A 13,706-nucleotide genomic window follows, 5' to 3' on the forward strand; every position below is an offset into this window, starting at 1 on the left:
ACCTCAACGTCCAGCCAGCGGCGCCGCCCAGCGTCGTCGCCGACTATCTTCCAAGTTTGGGCACTTCTCTGCTCACTGAACTTGGTTCCTCTTTGGCTTCCCAGAAGCGCAGGGTCTCCAATAACTATGTTGGCGGCGATGGTCAGCTCAATCCACTGGACAAGGCTTGCAGAGCCTCCAATTCTTGAGAGCAGACCGAGGCGCGTCCTGTCGCTTCCACGGTCAGTACAACTCTGACGTTGGCGCCGCCCGGGGCACTCGGTGACGTCATGGCGGGCCCTGATTTGTCGCCCGCGACCTACGTCGGCCAATCCGCGATCGGCATAGTGTCCCTTCCACAAGGTCATATCTGCCGTAGGGGATACTGTTTCATTTTATAACAGGGCGCCAATTTTCCTTTATTTACAACTTATAATATAACCTCCTTCCATAAAATGGCAGCCAGTCTGGTCGCCACATATATCATTAGACTCCCTGAACCTCAGAGAATCAGTAGGGAGAGCTGATATGACTCTTTAAGCCGGCAAACGAAAGAAATAGGAGAGGGCACCGTAACAGTATGTATGTATGTATGTATGTATGTATGTATGTATGTATGTATGTATTTATATATGTATGTATGTATGCATGAATGTATTCCTAATCACGCCAAAGACTGCCTCTCTATCATCTAGTTTAAGATAAAAACAACTAAGTACTACATAATCAACTCCATGTAACCTACCTTACCTACTAAGTGTCAACCTATTTAATTTAAATTCGTGCTGTTGATCTCAGTTAGCCTTGTCTTAGTTTTTACGTATTTCCTGAACCTGTCTTCTTACAGATTACGTTTGAATTTGACCGTTTGCCCGTATGGCCGAAAATGGACGTAATTTGAAAATGAAAAAAATTGAAAATAAATTTTGGAGTTTTTTCTTCCAAAACAGCAAGTTAAGGGTCTTATGGAAGGTTAATAGGGCAGGAAGTTTTCCTAAGGTTTCAAAACGTCATGAAAACCGTCAATTGAAAGTTTCCTCTCCTAACCTTACCGAGTAAGCAGGAGGACTCACAACAGAAAACGTGATAGTACTTCACTTTCGTGAGCCAATTTAATGTCAAATTACGTTCATTTTGGCCATAGCGCGCATACGGGTGTATAGCAACGTAATTTTATGAGGACAGGTTGGCCGCCAAAGGTGTGGGTATTAGTGTCTTTAAGGATAGTATATACTAGCTCTATCTAGAAATCAAGCATGCTAATTGTAACTCAGTATGTTTGTATGTACTTTTATCTACATAAACTATATATTTATTTATATTATTGTATGCATGTACCTGACATGGGTGATGGAGCCATCACCCATGACCTAAATGGATGTCATGGCGAAGGAAACCATTTAGGACCCCAACCCATGAGCTATAGTTGACCCCATACCCCAACCCGTGAGCTGTAGTTGACCCCATACCCCAACCCGTGAGCTGTAGTTGACCCCATACCCCAACCCGTGATCTGTAGTTGACCCCATACCCCAACCCATGAGCTGTAGCTGACCCCATACCCCAACCTGTGATCTGTAGTTGACCCCATACCCCAACCCGTGAGCTGTAGCTGACCCCATACCCCAACCCGTGAGCTGTAGTTGACCCCATACCCCAACCCATGAGCTGTAGTTGACCCCATACCCCAACCCATGATCTGTAGCTGACCCCATACCCCAACCCATGAGCTGTAGCTGACCCCAACCCATGAGCTATAGTTGACCCCATACCCCAACCCATGAGCAGTAGTGGGACCAATATCCATTCTATGCGTTGTAGTGGACGCCATACCCATCCTGTACTCACCTAATTGTGCTTGCAGGAGTCGAGCTTGGGCTCTTTGGTCCCGCCCAGAGTACCGGACGCCATAGGCAGTACCGGATGGCTATGGGGGAGTACCGCACCCCGTAGCCATCTTCTGGGCGGTATTTGTGGGAAAATCCTAGCAGACATTTATTTATTTTTATTATATTTTTCGTTAACTTCAGTATTGAATTATGATTTTAAACTGACTGTATATTTTGATTCAGCCTGCCAGAATTTATCTGCACATAGTTTGAAGGGATATATGTACAACTTATACCACAATGTGTGGATATATATTAAGTTGTAAATATTTACCTCTAGCTTTATATAAATTATACCACATACGGTGGTAATTAGACTACATTGGTTAGTATTACTGTCATTTTATAATTATATTAATATATAATTTATAATGTCTCAGCTGTGTGGTTGATATAGCCTGGTAGGCCGTGGTATAGTTGTTGCCTCCAACTTCTGTTAGGGTGTGGCACATGTGCTTCAGAGTGTCATGTAATGGCGTCCTAGGACTGTGGCGTCTGTGGACCAACAAGGGCAGCATGACACTTCACAGTTTATGTGGGCCAGCTCACCTTCTAATTATTCCAGATCACGAATGACCTGCCGAAGGAATGGCTCCATCAACATATAAAGTACAGGTGTGACATGAAATATTTGTGTGTTGCTGAGGAACACTACTCACTGTGTTTGGGTTTTCGTATGCTAATAACCGGCAACCTATCCAATATTTAATGGTGATCACTACCAATAAAAGAATATCAGGCAGTCAGGAACTTTGCTACTGTAGGGGTTACAATGGCAGTTTCTTGGTTGATGACTCATATTTTGGGAGTCTTTGACGAGTTATGCATGCTGTGAGGAGCCCTCTCTGTTTCTCTCTCTCTCTGAGACAATAACTTGCCTCCCCTCCCTTGAGGGAGTGTTCCAACAATGTTTTGTTCCAGTACTCTGCTGGTTCCTACTCTGTCTTAAGGGCTAGGGAGGCAAGCTATATTTTCTGGTGTATGGTATAATTATTCAGTCCTATTGAATACTATTTTATTAAGTTTAAACACTAGACTCTGTTTAAAGGAATAATTAGAGTTTAATATATACATGTTGTGAATATACGTCTTGTTGTGATGACGCCACGGAATCTCCCATTTTTCCAAAAAATCTTAATGGGTAACTATAGTATGTTAACATATGTATCAGGTTTCCGAGAGTACTTGACTGGGCAGTACTTGATCCTGTAGGCAGTAGTGGACCCCATAAACATCTACAGGTGGTAGTGAACACCTTGGGTCCCATTCCATGGGAGGTACAGGACCCATACCAATCCTGTAGGCGGTAGTGGACCATACACCCATTTTCTAGGCGGTAATCGACCCAATACCCATCCTGATGGGAGCAGTGGACCCCATACCCATCCTGATGGGAGCAGTGGACCCCATACCCATCCTGTGGGCAGAGGTGGACCATACACTCATTTTCTGACCAGTAGTGGACCCTATACTCATCCTGTGGTTGTAGTGGACCCCATACCTATCGTATACGTGGTAGTGGATCCCCTACTCATCCTGTGGATGGTAGTGAACCCCAAACCTATCCAGTGGGTGATAGTGGACCCCATACTCATCCTTTGGGTGGCAGTGGACCCCATACTCCTCCTGTTGGCGCTAGTGGACCCCATACCCATCCTGTGGACGGTAGTGAACTCCAGCCTCATCCTGTAGGTGGTAGTTGACCCCATACACAACCAACAGGTGGTAGTGGACCCCATACCCATCCTACGGGTGGTAGTGGACCCCATACTCAGCGTGTGAATAGTTGTGAACCCTAAATCCATCCTGCTAGTAGTAGTGGACCCCATATCCTTCCTGTAGATGATAGTCCAATCCCGTGGGCAGTAGTGGACCCCGCATACTCATCCTGTGGGTGGTAGTGCACCCCATACTTATCCTGTGTATGTAAGAATGTGTACAAGAATGTAAGAACTCTTGTATTAAAAAAGATATGGGCAGTACTGGGCCACATACCCATCCTGTGGGTGGTTGTGACCCCCATACTCATTTTGAAGGAGGAGGCGGACCCAAACACTCATCCTCTGGGCGGTAGTGGACCGCATACCCATCCTTTGGAGTAGTGGACCTCAAACCCATCCTGTGGATGGAAGTGGACCTCATAGCCTTCCTGTTGGCGGTAGTGGACCCCATGCCCATGCTGTGGGCAGTAATGCACCTCATACCAAGCATGGGGCGGTAATGGACCCCATACCCATCCTATTGGTGGTAATGGACCCATACCCAACCTACAGGTGGTAGTGGAACACATACCTATCCTTTTAGGTGGTAATGGACTCCATAAACATCGTGTGATTTGTTGTGGGGCCCAAGATCTATCCGGTTTTCAGTAGTGTACCCCATAGACATTTCAACTTAACATCGTTTTGTTATGACGTTCCTGCAATTCACTCTCTTCAGATTTTCAAAGCACAAACTATTGTAAACAAAAATTATTTGAGAGAACCCCACAATTTCATATAATAATTTATAGTGCTTATTATAATTTACTTAGAACTACCAAGATTTCTCAAAACAAAACTACGAGCCTTCAATTGGATGTAGCGTATCCATGATACTTGAATAACATGGAAAATAGTACGTAAATTTCATATCAGACGTTTCACTGTAAAAATACAATTATCATTTAAAATAGGAGCAAACGGACCCTTATGCTCTCTACAGTGATGAGACGGGTACTATGAGACAGACTATGGTTCGTGATGAAGGGTTAGTGCCTGGTGATAGGGAAATAACTGGAAATCTACCACAGATAAACTATGAACATTAGCAGCTTAGGAACTATGAGCCTTTGACCACAATGATACTATGTTATAGCGAGAGCGGGTTGCACTAACATAGAGGGAGCACAGAGCACACACAGCTGGCCCAGTGGTGTGTGATAGATATCTCCACAGCTGGCCCAGTGGTGTGTGATAGATATCTCCACAGCTGGCCCAGTGGTGTGTGATAGATATCACCACAGCTGGACCAGTGGTGTGTGATAGATATCACCACAGCTGGCCCAGTAGTGTGTGATAGATATCTCCACAGCTGGCCCAGTAGTGTGTGATAGATATCTCCACAGCTGGCCCAGTAGTGTGTGATAGATGTCACCAGTAACATGGAGGGAGCACAGAGTACACACAGACCGGTCGTGTGTGATAAATATCACCAGTAACATAGCAGAGAGCACAGCCCACACAGCTGTGCCATTAGTGTGTAAGATAATCTAGAAAGGAAAGTTACATTTTTGTCACTGGTATCGCTTTTTGTCGCTCAACGTTCCGTCCGCCTCGATATGGATACTGCGTAGCGGCGACATGTTTGCCCTTATTTGGTGTCACCGTTGACGCCAGTGTTGTTGTGAGTAGTGTACTGTTAACAGTTCTCGTGTGTAGTGAAGTGTCTTGCTTTTGGTTTTACCAGCATTCATTGATTTTATCTGTTGCAAACACTGTACCTGGTGTCCTGAAGGTACTGACCATAGTGTGACCACAGGGCCTTGCCCTGAGTGTGACAGTTGGTTACATTGAGAGTGTGGCCTGGTGTGCTGCGATAAGTAATTAGAGACAAACTGTCCTTAGCAACTCTCCTGCCTACAGCTTTTGGTAAACCAGTGAGCCATAAGGTTTTGGTAAAACAAGCAGCAAATAGCTCTTGGTTTAACAGCCAGTTTAGCGCTAGTGGTACATCAAACATCATCCGGTTATTGTCGTCTAACAAAAGGTCTGTGATAATCTTATTTGTTGTTATTTCTTACACAAATTATTATAAAAGTTCAACATAAGATTAATAGTTTTTCAAGTGAAAGTATATATTCAATATGTAACTATTCTGCTAAGAATTTTCATGTGCCAGTCCATAGGTAATGTCTTTAACGTCAGCCAAAGGGGACAAAGGTGTTTCTACACTCATTTGTAGACGTCGGCCACAGATATATAGTCTCCGCCACAATAGTGTCCAGGGTTTTTCATATATTACAACTACTGCTGTTCTCTGTAAGTGATGTTGAACTTCCGACATTTCACACAATTATTAACCACATGTCTAACCCTACTTTGGCGTTGTAACAACTACAACCACTAAGCCAGCATATATGACCACAAGGTTCACCACACCACCATACATGACCACAAGGTTCACCACACCAGCAAACATGACCACAAGGTTCACCACACCAGCATACATGACCACAAGGTTCACCACACCACCATACATGACCACAAGGTTCACCACACCACCATACATGACCACAAGGTTCACCACACCAGCATACATGACCACAAGGTTCACCACACCACCATACATGACCACAAGGTTCACCACACCACCATACATGACCACAAGGTTCACCACACCAGCATACATGACCACAAGGTTCACCACACCACCATACATGACCACAAGGTTCACCACACCACCATACATGACCACAAGGTTCACCACACCACCATACATGACCACAAGGTTCACCACACCAGCATACATGACCACAAGGTTCACCACACCAGCATACATGACCACAAGGTTCACCACACCACCATACATGACCACAAGGTTCACCACACCACCATACATGACCACAAGGTTCACCACACCACCATACATGACCACAAGGTTCACCACACTACCATACATGACCACAAGGTTCACCACGCCACCATACATGACCACAAGGTTCACCACCACCATACATGACCACAAGGTTCACCACGCCACCATACATGACCACAAGGTTCGAATAGTGATTATACTTGATAATGATACTCTTATTATCGCATTATTACACTTGATAATGGTACTCTCATTATCGATCCCGGGATCGATAATGACTCCTGAGAATTACGTTACTCGACTGAGCGGTCGGCTGTCACTCCCGACAGCCTTTTCGCTCACCACAAAAATCTATGAAAAATTATATTAACACGTCAGTCACGAACCTACATATATATTAACACGTCAGTCACGAACCTACATATATATTAACACGTCAGTCACGAACCTACATATATATTAACACGTCAGTCACGAACCTACATATATATTAACACGTCAGTCACGAACCTACATATATATTAACACGTCAGTCACGAACCTACATATATATACAACCACACTTGTCACAATCTTGGGGAACACAACATGAAAATAACCACACTCTCTTATCACTCCACTATAATCAAATGCCAGGAATCCTGGTGCTACACACGGACACTATTACCTGTGCACTTATGATGACCAGTACTGGATTTCCACACCTGCAAGAGATTACATCACATGGAACACAATAAACATCGCGAATGAATTACTATAATTCTACCAGAGTGGAATATAAATATTACTTGGACATCCCTCACAGTCCTTGGCTAATCTATGTAAACTTTGTTCCCGTGTGTACTCACTACCACACACATACAGGGACACCTGTCTACACCAGTCTAAATTCGTCTGGACTGACATGAATGTCAATAAGGGTGAAAATCTCACCCGTTCCCACTTCACCTCACCCCACCGGGTACTTGGAGACAATGGTGTGGGATATCTGGGGCTTGACTCAATTATTTAATTATTTAATTATTTAATTTAATAACGAAGGACCACCCACTTTTGAGTAAAGAGGGACACTAATAAAAAGTGATAATTAGAAAACACAAGGAAGAACCAGTGTCTATGGATAGGTATTAGAAAGAATAATCACTTAAATAAATAATGGACTGTATGATTAATTAACTAAAGTCAGAGCCTCAAACACCTACATTGGGGGTGGGGGGGGGGGGGGGGGGGTATTGCTAGAACTTCCTATACGCCTAGGAACTAGTGTAGTTCGTCACTAGTTCATTGTTAAGTATATAATATTATGACCTAAAATATTATAGAATCAATAGGTAAATTCAAATAGAGAATATTAATGATTATTAAAATTAAAGAGCAATCATCTAAGTAAACACATCAATTTTCAATAATCATATGGTAAAATATTCGATATGATAATCTTGTGAATTTGTATAATAAAATGGAATAATTAAATGTGTACAAAAAGTCTTAGCTTTAAGACGGTTTCTATGACATCGTTCGTGCTTCGTCCTCGTGATCTCAGGATCTCCACATAGAAGCAATTAGAGGTGAATAACACGAATACAGTTAACGACTCGTTGACTCCTCACATACGAGCTGTAATTTAAAGGATATTACGTAGCATTGAACTAGACTACTTAGATCTCAATATTTATGAAAACAGAAAATAAATATTAATGCGGTACTAACGTTTAATTTGGTGTCGTCCCACTATATAACGACAGACTACCCACGAAATATACAATCTCTAATGATGCATCAAGAAAGAAAATATACTTAGCATGAGCGCAGTATATGCTGTAGTCTGCCGATATCTTGTCTATTAGTCCCAGACTTCCATATTGTTGTACACGTGATTGAGAGTTTTGGCTTGATTCTCGACGCATTATTGATTGGCCGAGCACTATGGAGCAAATGGAAGAATAATTATTCGTTATTAGTTGGGTATCAGTGTAATTCTTGCTGATAACTCCCCAACGCCACGTGTCTCAGACTCTGACGCCAAGACCTTCCCCTGTCCAAGCATGCACGCTGCACAAGCTGGCTCCACAGTGGCGTCTCCTTCCTCTTCCAACCCACGTCCCGCATTCACCACCGAAATTATTTATCACGAATAATACTATTTCGCGCAATCGTGGTTGAAATACTTTAATAAGGACTGGGCTGTGATTCTAGCGATTTAAATATTATTGCTTTCTCGTCTTATGGAGGTAAACGAGAAATGGAGAAGATTTTAGTTTCCTCCATGGCATTCACACGTGACAGAAAAAGTATTACTTGATAACAGTTGTAACTAAAAACTCTCGATTTAGAATTATTTGGGAGTTACGTTATTCGTAAATAATTATCACACGGAATACTGATGATTTTAAAGAACCACATTCAATTCTCTAGCACATTGGTAATAAATGTGTTTAACTAGACATTATCTGACGCAATGTTGGTGCTCTATTTCGTAAGAATTCTAGCATTAATATGCAGATATAATAGTTAGTTTATGTTGATACTACTGTTAGTAAATTTGGTTACTACTGTAGTTAGCATATAATAATAATGATTTATTATAATACAATAGTAGTGTATTAGTGTTGGAAATTTCCAACAAATGGGACGGAACACCTGACCTCGAATTCAGGCTTAAAGATAAAATCACCAAAAACACACACAAGGTATTTATTCTCATTTACACAGCCGGCTCACATCCATGCACCCCAGTGTCCCACCCCCTACACAGACCCCCTGCTTTGGAGGTAGTTGGTCAGCAATACCAGGGATTGGCTAAGCTGGTATAGCCTCGTGTGTTGACGGTCGTACACGGATAGCTCAATGCATTTTTCGTAACCTCTCACACAACACACGGCTCGGATCGTACACCCCCGTCCCACCGGTGAAGCGGTGCGTTCAAACACAAATGGCCCGTTCACGTCTAGCTTCAATTTTCACGAATTTCTATGGGAAAACCTGCCTCTGAACACGATATTTCCCCGTTCACTCGACTGCTATAAGGCACTAGCAGGATTTAGAACGTTTGTATGATCACTGGAGTGGGGACCCACTGTAACACCGTAAAGGTGTTTTGTATTTAAAATATACATAGTACAGGAGTCACAGACAAGATTTCGAGAGGCACCAGGTTGGCGGCCCCTAGTAATTAATAAACTCTCACCTCTAAGTGTTAATGACCACCAAGTGACCATGGTCAGGTCGTGGGAAGTTGACCTGCTCTCTGCTAATCTCATAATTGCAGGCGGCTAGCCAGGGGGGGGGGGTGACCTTCAAACATGCCGCCAATTTAAGGTGTGGCTTGGTAGAGTGCCTGGGGCTATCTACTTGTGGGCGGAGTTAGCTAGTTGGTCTCCAATAAATACCCCGGGTACTGTACACTCGAGAGATAGACCGATAGGAAGAGACAGACAGAAGACAGGAGAACAGCCAGCAGAGCAGAACCGAGAGGCTGTCAGCCGCACGGGGTCGGACAGTCTCTGTCAACTACAGTCCCCCCCACCCCCCTCTCTATTAAGCTATAGGCAGACACTTGGTGAGTTGAACATGAAAGGTGGCGTAGTCGTGTTTACTAGTGTTGTGTGACTATCAGGGGGCAGACGGCTGTAATGGTCTCGAATTCTGGTGTAGTGACTCACTTTTTACATTAATAATGAACCTTCAGTTCGATTGCTTGAATTCCAATATTTATCATTCTAAATAAATAATTGATTCACTTACTTTTAATTTGATTTTAATTGTGTTCCCAATTAATGGATTAATGGTATGGAATTACTGATATATGCAAACTGGAGGGTAGAGTAATCTAGAGTTAGTGAGAAGAGAGAATCTTGCCTGGAACACGATTCAAGTTAAATCATGCTAATCTATTCCTTATCTTGTATACAATGGTTTTGAATGTATGGTGGCAGTCTACCTTCTACTTGTACTATCTACTTTTCTACTTCTACCTATCTACCATTCTACCTCCACCACCACATCCTATTCATCTCCGTACCCTCTCTCCCTTTTACCTGACCACGCTTCTCCCTCCTCCTGCCTAGTCCTCCCTCCTTCCTCACCCCAAACCCTCACTAATTACTTCATTATTCATCTCTTTCCTTTCCTTTCTCTTATTCGTTCGTGGCTGTGAATTGCTCTAGAGTTCTCTTGAGTCGCGGGTAGCTGATCAGGTTACAATGCTTTGTGTTCGTGATACCTAGGTAATCAAATATCTAGGTCACAAGGTGCTGAATTAGAGAGGCTTCAATAGGGACTCTGGGGGGAGCTTTAGAATAGCTAACTGGGGAGTGGGATAATGGACAAGAAAGAGCTATTTCCCCCACTCCCCCGTTAGAATAGTTAACTAGGGGTGGGATAATGGACTAAAGAGAGCTGTTCCCCCCACCCCGCGTTACACCACGAGCACATTGACCGCCTGTATGCAAATTACCCACGTTCCAGATCTCTACTCAATACACTCCCTATCTTTCTCCCTTTCGAACGGCGACGGCCGTATTGTATTCTGCTGCAGACGACGTCATAGTTGAGGTGGAGAGTGAAGCTTGTGGAGTAGTCAGCCGCCACGACGTCTACTTTACTCAATTTGATCGAATTGAGCAAAGAAGCATCTTACAGAGAGTCGCCAGCCAGCAGCCGCCGTGAGCAGACGTGCTCCCAGGAGCTCCCGCCACCTACAGGAACATCTGAGCGTTGGCTCCGCCCACCTCACTCAGGATTGGTGCGCCAGCCAGCCAATCACAGCCGGCCGGCCGCATAGCAGCCAGCCACACACACTGCCAGTCAGCTACAAGCTCTCTCGGCGTCAAGACACGCCGTGGCAACTGTACTGTGTACCAACCCAGCTCTACAGACACTTACAGCAGTATGATGTCCTAATAAAATAACTAACCATCCTCATCCTTCATCCCACACCCCCTCCCCCTCCATTCCCCACCCCTCCTTCCCCATTCTCTCCCTGCCTGTACCACAACACACCACACACACACTCACACAATACACAATGCATAACCTACTAATCATAGAATTAAGGTGTGAATAAGGCTGTCTTTATAAACTGTTTCTTCCTCATGTATTTCGCCATTCCAAACGATCATTCCCGAGCGGTAGCCAAAACCGGGTTCTTGAAATTCTCGCGGAGGTTTGATCGGGCAACTAACAGCCTTGTAGCAGGCTTAGGCTATCGATAGGTTCAATTACCACCTTGTCTAGTAGCTCTAGTTGCCTAACAACTAGAAGTTAGAGGCCTCGGCCTAACTAACACCCACCATCCACTTAATCTACCTGGACACTTCACAACCACCCACCATAGTATAGATTAGACTAGGCTGCCTGGCCCCACAATGCTATGGCGACCATAGTCAGATTCACAGACGAATCTGGCCGGGTTCGTACTCCAGCCCAACTACTTGAGGTGGTTCATGAGACCACCCAGATTACCTACAAAAATGTGTACAAAATAACGAATGGAGCCATATTGTTGGTACCCAATGCAAACCTCCCAGACCTCCTTTCGACCGACAACCTGAACAAACTAAAGGAGAAGAAGATCACTGTCTACCCTCCTGCCTAATTCCAAGCCCAACGCACCATCTTTGTACATAGGATCCATGACATCATCATGGCTCACTCAGTTGAAGAAATAATTGAAGAAAAAGAGAGAAAAAACAGGGATGTTAAAATACTTCAAGCCCACAGATTCACAACCCAACGCAACAACCAAGTACTGAAACTTACTCTGGCTTCACCGGAGCAAGCAACACAAGTCTGCACCGAAGGCTTTTCTGCATATGGCATCAAGGCTGAACCTGACAAAATCAGCCCACAGAGGTTTTACAAGCTCAAGCAATGCTTCAAATGCTTTTAGTATGACCACTATTCCAGTTCATGCAACAATGGAACCCCCAAGTGCAGCAGGTGCACAGGGGAACACAGCTACAGGGAATGCAGAAGCCCAACACCCAAATGTGCTCTATGCAATGGTGCACACATTGCAATCTCGCATCTATGTCCTCGTAGGCAGGATGCAATCAAGCAATTGCAAGAAACGGCGACAGCAGCCCGTCAACAAGCAACTATTACCATTCCTGCCCCTCCTCCACCAGTAAATGCCTGGGGTACCCCTAACCAACAACAGGCCCAGTCGGTGGCCCAAGGGGTACACCAAAGCATCCAACATCCCCATAACCCACGGTTATACCAGAGCAAACCCAGAACCATACACAACAGGCCTCAACACATAACTCTCTTGCACCAAATCCCGATCCTAAGTCCAGCTTAGGGGCCGAACTCCTAACATTTGCACAAATCCAATTTCCAGACAACCCAGTGAAGCTCCTAGGTTTCTGGAACTCTCTTAGGAAGGACAATGGCCTGCCCCCTGTCCATATGTCTGAGGACTCGCTTGCCTACTTGACTCCTAACATCACATCAACTGCCGGTCAGGCCCAAGCACAACCCAACAACCCCAACCCTAGTACTCCCTGCCTCCAGACCTCAACCAACGCCCAGGAGACACCAAACTCCCAGAACTACACCGGTCCCTCCACCCCGACAAACTGTCAAACACCTAGGTCCACCCTTTCTACAACAATCCCAAACGGGACTTTACTCAAAGCTTTCACAGCCTCCCTTGCCATCCGGAACCCCATCCGGGGCTCTAGGAAATGGCGCTTCTCAAACCGCAGTCCCACAACAATAAATTCCACACAACGCTGTTCCAAAAGGCCTAGGACCAACACTCACAGCCGAAGCCCATCCCCTGAGGACAGAGCAAGGGCAAGCAGCCCCCCTAATTCTCCACCAGAGAGCGACTCTAGCACCACGGATGTGGACATCATGAACAGCAGTGACACTGAGGACCCCTCAATGGCACAGCAACGTATGGGAAACCCCAACCCCAACCAATCCCTTGCCGGAACCAGGAACAAGATCCCTGGCTCAATAGATTTACCCTCCACCTCCACAAATTGCAGCAGATAAACCGAATATAATAACACTGGGGCTAGAGCCAAATAAACACATACGTCTCATAGCCAATAATGGGGATCACAATCCTTCAGGTGAACATCAGACATTACTTCAACAACAGATACCTCCTCACTCTGAAGGTAGCCAGACTTAACCCAGATATTATCTTACTCAATGAAACAGCGGTTAGACAGGACCAGCACGAATATCCCCATTTGGGGATATTCCACCAGGGAAGTCAACAGGGGGATGTACAGTGGGGGGTGGCAA

At 44.7% G+C, this 13,706-nt stretch overlaps 1 protein-coding gene across 1 annotated transcript in view; it reads left to right on the top strand.

Annotated features, from left to right (window-relative positions):
- The first annotated feature begins 5,265 nt into the window (after positions 1–5,265).
- Positions 5,266–13,706, top strand: part of LOC138358241 (uncharacterized) — a 140,756-nt gene continuing 132,315 nt past the window's right edge. The window contains exon 1 of the mRNA XM_069315949.1: positions 5,266–5,615. The gene's annotated coding sequence lies outside the window, so the exon portion shown is untranslated. The remainder of the gene's footprint in view (positions 5,616–13,706) is intronic.

Source organism: Procambarus clarkii, chromosome 7 (genome assembly GCF_040958095.1).
Source record: "Procambarus clarkii isolate CNS0578487 chromosome 7, FALCON_Pclarkii_2.0, whole genome shotgun sequence".
Classification (NCBI taxonomy): domain Eukaryota; kingdom Metazoa; phylum Arthropoda; class Malacostraca; order Decapoda; family Cambaridae; genus Procambarus; species Procambarus clarkii.